Source organism: Anguilla anguilla, chromosome 14 (genome assembly GCF_013347855.1).
Source record: "Anguilla anguilla isolate fAngAng1 chromosome 14, fAngAng1.pri, whole genome shotgun sequence".
In the NCBI taxonomy this organism is placed as follows: Eukaryota; Metazoa; Chordata; class Actinopteri; order Anguilliformes; family Anguillidae; genus Anguilla; species Anguilla anguilla.
In genome coordinates, this window is record NC_049214.1 from 34,635,458 (window position 1) to 34,649,083 (window position 13,626).

Here is a 13,626-nt window from a genome sequence, read left to right on the forward strand (position 1 = left end):
ACAAGCAGAAGAGGAAAGTCTTAAATCTCAGTGGGAGAAAACAATATTGAATGTACAGTGTTGCTTCATTCTATAATTCATAATATCATATATATTATGTACAGGGAGATCTAAACTATTTTGTATATACAACATTATCTTATTGTCTGAAGGTAAACATTGTAGCAGCACTAAAACCACATATTTTGGATGGGCTGTCCTATAACTTCAGCAAAATGATAAAGTGTACAAAATTCCTCAAAGTGAGGGCTCACACTAACCCAGATGTCGAAGAAGACTAGCCAATAGACATAAATGTGGGTGTGTTACTTCACTGGTTATATGTGAGCCTCACACACGCGCGCACACACACACACACAATTACAATTGTGCTAGTGCAACACAATAACAAATGATGTTTTTTGTAAAAAGAAAACTTATTTGGGAAAACACATTTGACCATCATATTGATTCAACCTTTTATTTTGTACTTAAAATGCAAGGCTGCAGCATGATTCTTTTAAATTGTAGGTATGAGGCTATTGCCTGCTTAATGATAATTTTGTCTGCTTTGTTTTAATCTCAGTATCCTAACATATCAGAGTTAAATGCTGAATTGAATTGTGATCATGGTATGTACTTTTGATAAGTAAACAAGCTGCCAAATAAATACTTGATATTTTTGTAAACATAGCCTGGTTATTTGAGCAGTTCCTTCCATACTGTTATTTGGGAAATATGTTGGAATCATGTCAATCGCAAGCTAAATATATTTCAATAATTTCAATTAAATGTGGGATATAGTAGACGTACAATTTGTCCCATACAAATAGGACACAGGCTACATCGGTAATTATTTATATTTTTATACTGTTTAAAACCAATAGCAGCACAGTAGAGGGACTGGTATTGATGTTATAATTGCATCACAAGAAACAGCGGAAAGAAAATTATATAAATAGGTTACTTGAGTGATTTCATGCTTTTAAATGTAGTTAGGTCTAAATGTTTCCTAAAGCCAAGAGGGTTGCGTTTGCTAAAGGATACATTTCCTTTGTGAATAACACATTTAAATTCATTTAAAAAAGACATTCTGAGATTCTTCAGAACTGACCAGGCCGACTAAAAGACTCGCCGCATTTCATAGTTTAGGCAAATTTCATTCAAATATTTATAGGCTGTTAATACAGTTTTGAAGTCTTTTTAGACTCTAGAGAATGCTGTGTGAAACGTGGATTATATTGTTATACCAGAATTGAATTTGGCTCATTTGCAAATCCGTTATGAAATGACTTTAATAATTTGATGTAATATGCATTTCTAATGGGGAAGATCGCAATGTACTGCGCTAGGGGTGTAGACCTTGTGACGCAGCAGGGCCTGGGCCAGCCCAATTTCGCTCCTTTGTAAAAGCTCGTCGGGAAATGCGCCCTGCAGTGTCAAGGACTATTCACTGTCGCTGTTTTCAGTAAAGGCATAACGGGGATGTTACTCAAATCTGAAAACCTGACAGTATAGCCTTCATGTTTCCGAACACCCAATGTAAATGTAAGTTGGTTTTTTTGTATGTTGCTGTTGTTTTTTCTTATGCTATATCAGCCTCTTGCATATCAGACTAGTCGCGTTTGCATCATCGGTCTCTGCTAACGTTAGCGAGACAGCCAGAAAATGTTATTTAAAACCCTCAAATGCATTGTGCTGTACGTGATTTTGCTGCCACTGGTCAGGCACATAAATTAATGCAATTCGTGTATTCAGTATTATAACTATATTTATTTATTTATGTTGATGGTGCTAGAAAATCCCTCGTTGAACGTTCAAGTTTTATTTTCATTTTTTGCAAAAACAGGATTTGCATGGTTTACAGGCAAGAAAGACAGCGCTGGCTTCGCTAATATTGGCTAACTAAGGGTATGGTGACTCTAGCTATATGCTTGCTGTTAGCCTGAACGTCATGTTTACGGCCATCTGAATTTAGCACTGGCGAGATCCATTTGCATTGTAGCTTGCTGGATGAAATTGTTTTATTAATTTATAATTAGGCCTACTGCTTTTCACTGGATGACTGGTTCTTAACATAAGGCTCCGTCTGCCTTTTGCACTACTCTTGCTCGATTGCTAACGTAAGGCATTTCGCTCAGCCGATGTTTTCCATGATTGGCACTGATGAGGGAACGATGCTCATCGGTTGCTGGGGAGAATTTTAGCTCGAGCTAACGTTAGCAATCTTGCTTGGTGATGCTGCTATTTTCTGCACCGGCCACTGCAATAATAAAATGGAAGTGCATTTCGTGGCGTACCCTACGATATAAGAACATGTAAGGACTCAGAATTCTCCTGTCCATCCCTCGTCAAGATGGACACGAGTTTTGATGTAAACGCTGTGTTTTCTGCCTCTGTTATGGACTCGTATTTACAATTTTGTGTTCGGTTGCATCACTTTATCCAGCATTAAAGAACACTGCACAAAATGATGCTTTCGTAACTAGCTATATCGATAGCTATCGAACGTAACACGCCGATGAATAATTGCCGTTGCAATGCTTATTAAGTCTCAGCGAAGCGAATATGCGCCAACCAACAAGCATTTCGTTGATTATCATACAATGACAGAACCCGGCCGTCCTTGCAGGCGTTTGTAGGTGTCAGCCGTTGAACGTGCGAACGTCTGCATGCAGCTTATAATCACAGCATGGGCCGGTTTGATCAGTAAGTTCTCCCGGAGCTCTTACCTAAGAATTGTCATTATCTCGTTGCGGAATTTTAATAACGGGTTGAAACTCCTTACTGGGGTGAATTGGAGACACAGAGTAACCCGCCCCTGATGTTGACAATCTCGAGTCTTCATTTGGCTGTCCTGACTGCATGGTTTAACAGACAGTTACAGAGTCAGGTAGGTACCAAATCTGCTAAATTTTCGTTTATTCTAGTTCATGCAATCACTGTGTTGTAAACCCCTGCCAATGCTCATGTTTTTATTCCTATTCGGTGGTCCAGAGCAGGGCGTGGGTGACTGGTATAGCGGGACTGCGTTAAGTGCATTTAGACTTTGCTTTATTCTCCCTGATTTGTTTTTCAAGACTGAACGTTGTGTGTGTGCTTTAAATTAGGCTACTTCCCCCGATGTTATGAAATGACCCTTGTTTTCTAGACACAGCATGAAAACGCAGTGCCCTATTAGAATAACAGCTGTGCGTTGTGGGCAGTTAGCCTATATTTTGTGGGTTTTTTTCTTCCTTGTTATTCCTTTCCCATTTCCTTGGAAGTCATATAAGTATGTTATTATGCATTGATCTTCTTTGGAGAATTTCCTTCTCGATGAATCACTGTGCCAGCGGTTGGTCAGTGTAATTTCTATTTCCAGCCAACAAAATAAGCCCCAACAAATTGTTAAGAACCTCAAAGTTAAGGATTATTTGAATTAGGAGCCAAGCCTATCGATGGTGTCATTATGGACAACTCATAAATGCTTTTGGCACGCCATTCAAACATTATCCTGGCACCCATACCAGAAGCTTGTGTGTGTGTGTGTGTGTGTGTGTGTGTACATTTCCACAGTCATGTACAGGTGCATTTGTAGTACTGAAGGTCTGGTAAATGTGGCCTGCAAGTTTGTCTGACCCCTGATGTGCCCTCTAATTAATTTATCACACTGAAGATTATGTTGCATGGCATTAAAGGAATTAGATTCTTATCTCCTATTTCTCCACAAGATAAATCACTGTTCAATGCTCTTATTGTATTATCCAGAGAGGATTGGCTGTAATGCTGAGTAACCTGGGTTGTTTGCTCTCCTCTCTGGATCCATATTAGTTTTTCCAGGAGAGAGGGTTTTTTTTGTCCCCCTAAAGTGATTTGCAGTTTCACCACAGTATCCCTGGGTATTTAATTAGATTTTTGTGTAGTAATCCTTCTTTCATGAGCTTCACATCGATGTCTGTAAGACCCAGCAGTCTGGCACTACAGTTATCCAACCAGGTTTGTAACACAGAGGCTGCTGGTTTCATTTCTCTAATACAGCATAATGATGTTGTAACTTTGAGCAGATGTGATTCCTTTAAACGTGTTGTATGCTTCCTGACACCAGTGCCAGATTAGTTGCCTTACATTTTTTGCACTGATATCAAAGTGTATTTTTAGTTTTTAATGCTTACCATTCAATAGCTTACCAGGACATCTTGTAGAGGTAGAGACTTGTGGTGGTCCAGTCCAAGATGGACAGTGTTAGTTACTCTCTAGACGGTAGAGAATATAACAAGCTTAGATGTGCTCAGTTTCTTGTTTCCTGGTAATGTAATCTATGCATGTTGCTTCTAATTAAACGGTATATAGATCTCTATGTAAAGCTAAGTAAATATGAAAGTAAAAAACAATGTTTTAGAGGTGCGCATATCTCAACCCCAAATACCTTTCCTCTCCAATGTCTATAAAAAAGGAAGGTAGGTCTACAGTTTGAGATTCATTTCCTGCAATCTGATTGGTTCTTCCCAGTTTTAGCCGACATTTAGTTGTTGGTCATTAGTTGTGTTTGATTCAGTCACCAACCAGGTCTGTCTGGAGTCCTGCCTTCATGAGATCATGATTCTTCAGAAAACCAAAACGACCAATTTTTATTATTTGTTTATTCAATTATTATAATTTTTTTTTAGCAAAACACGTCATTGCTTGAAGCTGGGTGAAACTATCGTATATCAGTGTCAACCCAGTTAGGCTAATAGTACTGTAAGCCTGGTGAGCGAAGCTATGAATTTGTTAGCCTGCAACTTCTGGCCTTCATTTGGTCTTGACAGAAGGCTTTTTACTTCTCCTCTGAACGATGACATCACGTTTAGTCATAAGAGTGTAACCAGGGCCAACCTGGGCCAAGCCAAGCGGGAGATTCCATCTGGAGGTTTTCTGTTGGTTTGGCCGGCAGGTTTTTCCTGGTCTGCTGTTCCATGGAGGACCGATGAGCCAGCCGCTATTTCCAGTGAGCCAGGCTCACACCTCTGACTTGTCACGCTGAGCTCAAGTAGACGGTGTCTCACTTGGCCTTTTATTTCTCCTGACCAGACGGAATGACAAACAGCGGATCTGTGTCACGAGGAAGGTTCTTTCATGGCAATGATATGCCTCCCTAGCAACTGCCCCCATGCTAATAAATATCCCCCCTAAGAGAGTGTAATCGGCAGAGAAAATAAACAGTGCATGAATTAGAAACTGGATTTTAAGGCCCTGCGCTCCTGTGGTGTAAATGCTGTGCCTGTGCCATGCTAAGATTGTTGTATGTTGTCATAGTCATGAGCACAGTCATGGACCAGCTTCTGTATAGCATTAGGCTATGTGCAGCTGTATGAAAAATGACCATCTCTTACTTTACCTGAGTCCTCTATTTTGCTCTTCATGTCCCTACCTTAGATCCCTAGACTAGTAAATTACTCCTATGCTAGGATGAATGGATGTTAGTTTGCGAGAATGGATGAAAACTTAATGAGAACATTTGCTAAAGTTTAAGCTTCAGATTAAGGTCTACATATATTGTGGCTGGTTTGAATAAAGTTAAAAATATATGAAGTTAAAGTGACCAAAAGCTTAATGGCTTCTTTTGTAATCTGGTTGGTATGTCATTAGACTTACCAGATACTCCAGTGTTCCTTTCGTCTTCTCTGCTTCTGAACCACAGCTGGTTTGGGTTGGTAACAGGAGGTCCTGGAGCCGTTTTACAGTCCAGCATGTCATTGCTACATTGTTCTCTTCAGTCACTCCTTTTAATAATTTTTCAGAGTAGGAAAATGGGAGTTTTTCAATGGTACTTTAATGGTAGGGAGACACAAAACCTTGGTGAGTATAAAGGGTCTGTGGTTTTAGGTAAGAAATGTGAAGACGAGTGGGAGATCCTACATTTTGTTACTAGGAAAATGAATAATACATTAGATGAGTGCCAGAACTTTAAAGAACTTGTACCCTTGTTGTGGAAGAGCTAAGAATCATTACTGAATGTGTATGCTTGTGTGTGTACTGTATGTGTGTGTGTGTGCGTGTGTGTGTGTGCGCATAGGCTATATGTGCTGTACATGCGAATGCGTGAGTGTGGACTGTGTATGTATGTGTGTGTGCGTGTGTGTGTACTGTGCATGTGCACCGGCCTATGTGTTCATGCACTCACATTTGTACGCATTCTTTCTGGATGAAGATTTGGTGCAGCTGTTGGCCGATGTGCATAATCTGATGAGTTTAATCTGGGTTGAAGCGCGCTTTATGTAACTGAGCCTTACTGTAGCACATAGAGAGGCCTTGTTCCTCCTCCTGCTCTCTGAGCACTGCCTCAGGATGAGAAGCAGGAATGCCTTTAAAGAAACGCTGCATGTTCGCTCGAGTCCTGTCTGCGAGTCTAGGCTCTCATTTCTCGGGAATGTTCTCTGGGGAACAGTTCTCCGATGAAAAAATGGTTTCAGATGAACAGCTCTCTGGTTGATGCCGCTGTCTTTTTTATGTTTAAAAATGAACTCGCCCAGGGAGAAGGGTGCTGGACAGATCCTTGGCCTTTTTGACAAGTGCTTCAGTTAATTTTTTTATTTGAGATATCTGCAGCTAGCCTGCAAAGTAAAAAAAACAGCTTGTTTAGTTGTACTGAAACATCCAAGCAGAATCTGTGCTGCTTTTTGTGATCTACCTAAAAATAAGCAAAGCACAGTCTGTGGAGATGGAACAGTCGGAGCGTTATGGGCTACGTTGTGGCAGGACCAACTCAGTGAAGAAATGAGCGGGACCAGATGAGAAGAGTCCTCCAGCAAGGTCCCTGGCAAAGGTGATTGGCCAGCAGACATTAAAGAAGACTAGCTCTATATTTCTGTTAATGCAACATGTGTGTGTGTGTCTCTCTCTCTTTCTCTCTCCCTCTCTCTCTCTCCCTCTCTCTCCATCCCCCTTGTCTTGTTTGTCTCAAGCAACACTGCTTCTGATGATTCCTGTCAGGCTTGTGCTGGTTTGACATCTGCCGCGTGGCTGAGGCCAGTGGCGAACTCTCCCTGGGTTAGCAGAGCTGCCCATAACCCCGCCCCCCCTGTCTCCTCCTCCTCTGCCCTCGCTGCCGATCGTGGCTGCCCCTGTCTCCCTGGAGACTGCACAGCAGTGGATGGCGCCCAGAACCTCTTGCTCTTGCCAGCACCACACTGATGAATTATTTCCCCTTCCGACTTTCACTAACGCATACCTGAAACAATAAATCTTCAGGAAACACCCTGTGGAAAAAGTACACTTTCTGCCTAGGGGAAGAATAGAGCCTGAAACCTTCCCAGATGCAGGGCTGTTGGCTAGCTGTGAAACTCAAAAGATGTGTGAAAAGCAGAGATGTCGATCTTTACCTGTCTGAGGCAAGTTAACAGTGGGAGTACAGGAGGCCTGTATTTTCGTGTTGTAGCCTGGGTGGGCCCATGGATCTCATCTAATGCTTCGCCTTCAACTGAGAACAAATCAATCTCCCGATGCCTTAAATAGCCACCAAGCTGTACTTCTTAAGAACTGTGGGATGCAGAGAGGCATAACGTACTTGAATGGACTAGCACTTTTAAGGCAGATTCAGGTCCTGTGATGGCGGACTTTTCTCAGTCGCAGCTAAGGGAGAAAAAAAAGTCAGATTTGGTTTACGTCATCAACGTTATTCCATCTCCAGTGACGTATCAAAGGACAGCTGATCTGAAGGATTTGCTCTCAGATTTTGTCATGATACGTCTGTGCCAATGTAAATGTAAATGTAGGAAATGTAATTTCATCTGCGTAATGGCTTCTGCTAGGCAACGTCACGTCAGTCTCAAAGATTGCAGCCACGGGGCTCTACTATGGGAGTGTAGTATTCCCATACCTCCTACCCAGGAGGCTCTCTGTTCTCTCTGTTTCTTCATATTATCCTGACTCCTCCCACTTTGCGCAAGGCCTCTGTTCAAGTACATCCACCAGCATCTACTCCTGACCCACTTCGCCATCTCCCTGAGGAAGAGTTAACCCCTGGCAGGGCGACTGGGCGACTGGGCCAATGATAAGGGCCAGTTTTTTTTCCCAGCAGTGCTGGAAGGGAACTGTCTTGTGACCTCTCATTTTCGTCAAATCCGTGAGTGGAGTTCTTGCCTCAGTGGATGGGGATGCGTGAATCATTGTCTTCATTCAGTCGCCCATATCCAGTCGCGTGTATAGCTCAAGGCGGTCTTCGTGTAATGCAGGGCAGTAGGCTCACTGAAGCAGGTTTTTTGAAACGGTTTTTTTTTCCAGAATGAAGATGTTTAGTCTTGTGGGGTTTTTTTGTGCGGTCTCGTGTTAAATGCAGGTGAAATAACCAAAATCTTTAATAATCTTTCATAATGAAGGGGTGAAGTTTGGTTTTTTTGACCAAACTGTGGGCAAAAATAAACATTTAAGCTCAGGAAACTGGGAAAGAATTTAGAATTTGCTAGTGTTAGTGGTGTTATAAAACCACATGAGAACTGTCCCCTGGGGACACCTGCTGTCCTGCAGCAAACCAAAAGAAAGACATTAAAGGGATTGTTTACTTTCAGGAGTATTTTAAAATAGCCTACTATTTCCATTTTAAATGTGTGTTTTGGACGTTTCATAAATATTTTGTATATTCTGGGAAGTTTCTGGCAACCTGCTGGTTTTACAGTGGGTGGTTATAAGGGCAATCACGGGTTTGTGGTAAAATAAAAAAATAAAATGCACGTCAGGTAACTCCAGAAAAGCTTGTGCATTGATGTTATGCCTCCAGAAGCCGTACGTATGAACAGATCGATTTTATAACGTCATAAGTATCAGTTTTTAAATCGTGGTTGCAGCGTCTCAGGTTGCATGTGCCATAGTCAATAGTTCCAACTGAAAATAAGTTTGTTCCTATACCAAGTTTATAGCAGGCATGCCGTCATAGACTTCTATGAATATTTTAAATATGATTCATCACACACTAAAACTGGGCTAGTCAAAAACAAATAAATTAAACTGAAGTAATGTTTTTTTTTTTTTTAACTCCAGGAAGTGAACAATCACATTAAAGTGTAGATGAGAAGGCGTGTTTACTGATACGTTTTATGAGATGCTTTTGACATGTTTTATTTATTCTTGTGACATCACAAGTGCGTAGGTCATGTTTTGTTAATGAAGGCTCTAAAAATAGGATTTCACCTTAATGTGTGTAGCACAGTTACCCTCCAAGTTGGCGCTATGGTTACGGTAGATCAGATCTTTGTCCTGGATTGTGCCAACATTTTCCTTTAGCTTCAGACTTGAGGCAATATTTTCTTTGTTTCTTGGTCACTAAACTGTGGCGTTTGCTAAACTCAGCAGTGAATTATTGTGACATCTGAGTTTAATTTGTGAATCAACGTTAAAGGTGAATGCTGATTGGATCCGGGCTGAAGACCTGTCTGATCCATTAAGCTAACACTTTGGAGGAGGTGAATCTAAGGTCTGGATCAAACCTCTAAAATATCCACTGGAAACATACTGATCTTAGACAGGAAGTTAAAGTACTTCTTTCTCATAAGGTACATTTAGGCCACTTTTTAACATGCAGGGTGCGGGTGATCGTTTGACAAACCTGAGAGGGCACAATCCATTTTCTCACTGTCTTTGCCACTGGTAGGGGTTGATTGTATATCCTCTCCCATCACTGTGCATATTGTACACATTTTTTTGTTGTTGCACTAATTGGATTGGGTTTAGATTGGGTTTGGACTTAAGTAGCCATTATTTGTTCCTGGGGCAGGTCTTCATTTCCTCACATATATGCTGGTCTACAGTACTAAAGCGGGCGGCCCTAGTCAGTGAGACTTCCAACTTTAATGAAATTACAGGTATATAGGGAAGGAAATTGCAGCATCACCACTGGGAGAACATCCAGCCCCTGATCCGGGCATAAGAGCCTTGTCCCCGGGGTAACCTTGAGCGACGCTTGGCTATGTCAGCGCTATTAGCTACATTTATTGATTCGGTGTTTTTATGTTGGAACCTCAGAAGAAAAGGAGGGGAAAAAAACAGGAGGGGTAATGCAACCAGCACTGAAATTTAAAGATTAATAAATATTTTAAGCTTTTATAGGCTGTCCAGTTGTGGCGAGGTTGTGTAATAGAAGAGAACCAATTACTGGAAGCGGATAAAGCATTTAAATCTCCTGGTAATTTTAAGAATTTCAGTTTTCTTTGAGCATTTTTGGCAGGAGGCACCAGCTAAAACAAAGTGAAAAGTGCTTGTGGTTGAATTAAACTCGTCTGAATCTGGATTTTCCTCCTCTGTCCTACAGGCACTGGCTTTAAGCCCCTATTTTTGTTTTAAGAATTACTTGAAATTAGTTCCTTGAAAATGAAAGTGTTGAGTGCTCAGCCTTAGAGAAATATAGCCTTTACTCAAATATAAATATACATAAATATATGAATCTCCACAAGGAAATTGTTTTGTCAAATGTAGGCTACGTGAAAGTGCAATAAAATAAAATTAGAAAACTCTCAACGGTAAAAAACCGTACATTCAGCAGTACATGGACACTCAATATATGGGATAAACCATAGAGTGCAGTTTATTTTCATAGACTGTGCTGGCCAGGGCAGTTTATTTATTATATTATTATTTGCCACTACATCCTGTTTGAATTTGAAGTTGTAGTATAGAAGGCCATGTTATTCATCCGACAAATGGCTTTGTACTTTCAGGCAGAGCAATAAAGTACAGACATGTTTCACCTTGGCCATACTTGCTACAGAACCTATTTTCAGTATATGAGTTATTGAAGTAACCTGACATCACGCTAGCTAGGCTTTTGCTTGCTGACTTCACTAACTAGCTAGCTAATGTTAGTCAATACACGATTAATTAGAACAAAATCTCACACACTGGTAATATTGTTTATAGTCTGTTTAGGGGAGGCCATTACAAGAGTGATGGGTTTCTATGTGTATTAATATGGAAGGTGAAGAAGTCATTGCTGTTGGAATTCACTGCCCTGCTATCCTGTATACGGCCTCCTTTCTCCCCATATCGCACACTGGCCGTTGATTGGTCAAACAGGAGGAAATGGGCCAGGCCCTTGGTAGAATGGCATTGAGGGGGGTAGGCAATCCCACCAGCTGCCCCCACCCCCACCCCACACCCAGAATGATGCCATGACCAGTTATGTGCCACCTTGAAAAGGTGAATAAATATTCCAAGTTTTTATTGGCAGCAGTGAGGTTTTGTAGATGAGAAGATTAGAGAACAAAATACTGGAAGTGGCACAAAATACTGGTGTCGCTTTGCCAAGCTCCAAAATGCCTGCCGTCATCTCTGCCATGGCAGCCTTCACAAAAAAAACAACAACAAAAAAAACATGCAATCCTAAATGTGAAGCGCCTAAGTTATTGCGATGGGCTTTTGCTTGCTGACTTCACTAACTAGCTAGCTAATGTTAGTCAATACACGATTAATTAGAACAAAATCTCACACACTGGTAATATTGTTTATAGTCTGTTTAGGGGAGGCCATTACAAGAGTGATGGGTTTCTATGTGTATTAATATGGAAGGTGAAGAAGTCATTGCTGTTGGAATTCACTGCCCTGCTATCCTGTATACGGCCTCCTTTCTCCCCATATCGCACACTGGCCGTTGATTGGTCAAACAGGAGGAAATGGGCCAGGCCCTTGGTAGAATGGCATTGAGGGGGGTAGGCAATCCCACCAGCTGCCCCCACCCCCACCCCACACCCAGAATGATGCCATGACCAGTTATGTGCCACCTTGAAAAGGTGAATAAATATTCCAAGTTTTTATTGGCAGCAGTGAGGTTTTGTAGATGAGAAGATTAGAGAACAAAATACTGGAAGTGGCACAAAATACTGGTGTCGCTTTGCCAAGCTCCAAAATGCCTGCCGTCATCTCTGCCATGGCAGCCTTCACAAAAAAAACAACAACAAAAAAAACATGCAATCCTAAATGTGAAGCGCCTAAGTTATTGCGATGTGCTTCTGTTTTTTTAAAGGAATCTGTAGGTTGCATGTCAGTCTTCCATTGCAGAGGCAGTTGGGCAGACGGGGGCTCTTTTTGTTGTCCAGCAGCACTGATCTACTCTCCCTCGTCCACGGGAGCTTGCTGCTTTGGTCCCAGTCTGTCTGTACTTGAATTCCAAACAAGTGCAGCATTTGACTCGGGACACTGTGGTATTATATCAGTCTAGCCAACTGCCAGTGGCTATTTTGTTTGTGCTGATATTAAATTCCATTCCATGCGCTGTTTTCCCTCCTGTTTTATTTTTGGGGAAACGCACTGAGCGCGTGCCTTTGACTCGTGGACGGACACTCTGAGCACTGCTGTATGATGTTCCATTTCCCGTAGCCGCACCGCTGTGGAGGATTACGGGATGTTACACACTTTGTTGGTTTGAGAGCCGTAGAGTCCTCAGCACCAGGAATGCTTTAAGAGGTGGTGATGGAGGGAATGCATTTTGGGGCAGCAACAGTGACCAACTCACTGTGTGTAACACAGAAAAGGACATGGCTGAGGGCAGGTATGGTAGTGTGGAAGAGAGGGGCACCTTGCCAACAGAATATCTGAATAAACGTGACTGTCTTCATTTGTATGTCTTCTGCATGGCAAATGTCTTGGAGGAGACTGCTCCAAAAATAGCGGTTGAGTAGAGGCACCAAGCCGACAGACATTGCCTGTCTCTGTCCAGTTGGTGTGCCACGCTGCACAACGGCCTTTTTTGGAATCTCTTCCCGGAGGAACACTTCCCATGGTGACCCCAGCTGTTTTCCTGGAAAGGGGATAAAAAAAACTTTCCCTCTTTTTAAGCCAAAGGATGTTCTTGGAGGCAGCGGCAAGGACAGAGTACAAAAAGACCCGCCCTTCACTTCCTGTTCCTGTGTGTGTGTGGGAGTGTGTGTGTATTGTGCATACAGTATTTCTTTGTATTTGAGTGTCTTGCATTTCTCTCTCTCTCCAAAGCTCATGTGAAGCTTGAGTGATGGCTTTTAGGCCATTCCTATAATTTATTCAATAACAAAATAAACTGGCAATGTTGAAACTAGTTTCTATACACACACCACACACACACACACACACACAAAAATACATAAGAGACACGCTGACACACACCCTTTAGCCCTTAGCTGTCCATCTTTGTCCCTTCTTAATTCCCCTTGTTTGAAGTTTCCCCCAAGAAGTTCATCAAGGAAATATGCTGTGTGGCTAACGCTCTGCGGCTAACACTCTGCATGCTATACAAATGAGCGCAGATGCATTCTGGGATCCTCTTGTTTTAAAAATGATTGTTTCCTGTAATGTTACTGAATGAAAAGATCCGGGAGAAGGGAGGGCTGTGTTGGAATACGGCCCAGTTCTCCTAATAATTCAGAGCTGAACAGCAGCGATGACCACATAGCGGAGTGCAGTAATGCACTGGTGCATTTGGTGGGGTGGTGAAAGGCTTATTAATTTTGGAAGGAATTAATGAGTCATCAGTGACTTTATGAAATAATTCCTCACATAGGTGCTACAACAGCTTGACCTAAACCTAAAAAACCTGACAGAATTCTGTAATCTTTAGTGTCCCCTAAATGTACATGTAAATTTGTTTCTGTTATAGCTCTTTGTAAAACACATAGCACAATCCTAATGTTGATCATTTTTCGTTTGTTGCTAGAGACGTGACTTTAA

The 13,626-nt window shown here is 41.7% G+C and overlaps 2 protein-coding genes across 4 annotated transcripts in view; both read left to right on the plus strand.

Moving 5' to 3' along the window:
• atp8b5b (ATPase phospholipid transporting 8B5b) overlaps positions 1-672 on the plus strand; it is a 37,305-nt gene extending 36,633 nt beyond the window's left edge. For all 3 annotated transcript variants that reach the window (XM_035391757.1, XM_035391758.1, XM_035391759.1), the window contains exon 28: positions 1-672. This exon is cut by the window's left edge and continues 1,784 nt beyond it. The gene's annotated coding sequence lies outside the window, so the exon portion shown is untranslated.
• Positions 673-1,346: 674 nt separating this feature from the next.
• The window catches only part of LOC118213038 (iporin-like), a 37,020-nt gene continuing 24,740 nt past the window's right edge, over positions 1,347-13,626 (plus strand). The window contains 1 exon segment of the mRNA XM_035391640.1: positions 1,347-1,521. The gene's annotated coding sequence lies outside the window, so the exon portion shown is untranslated.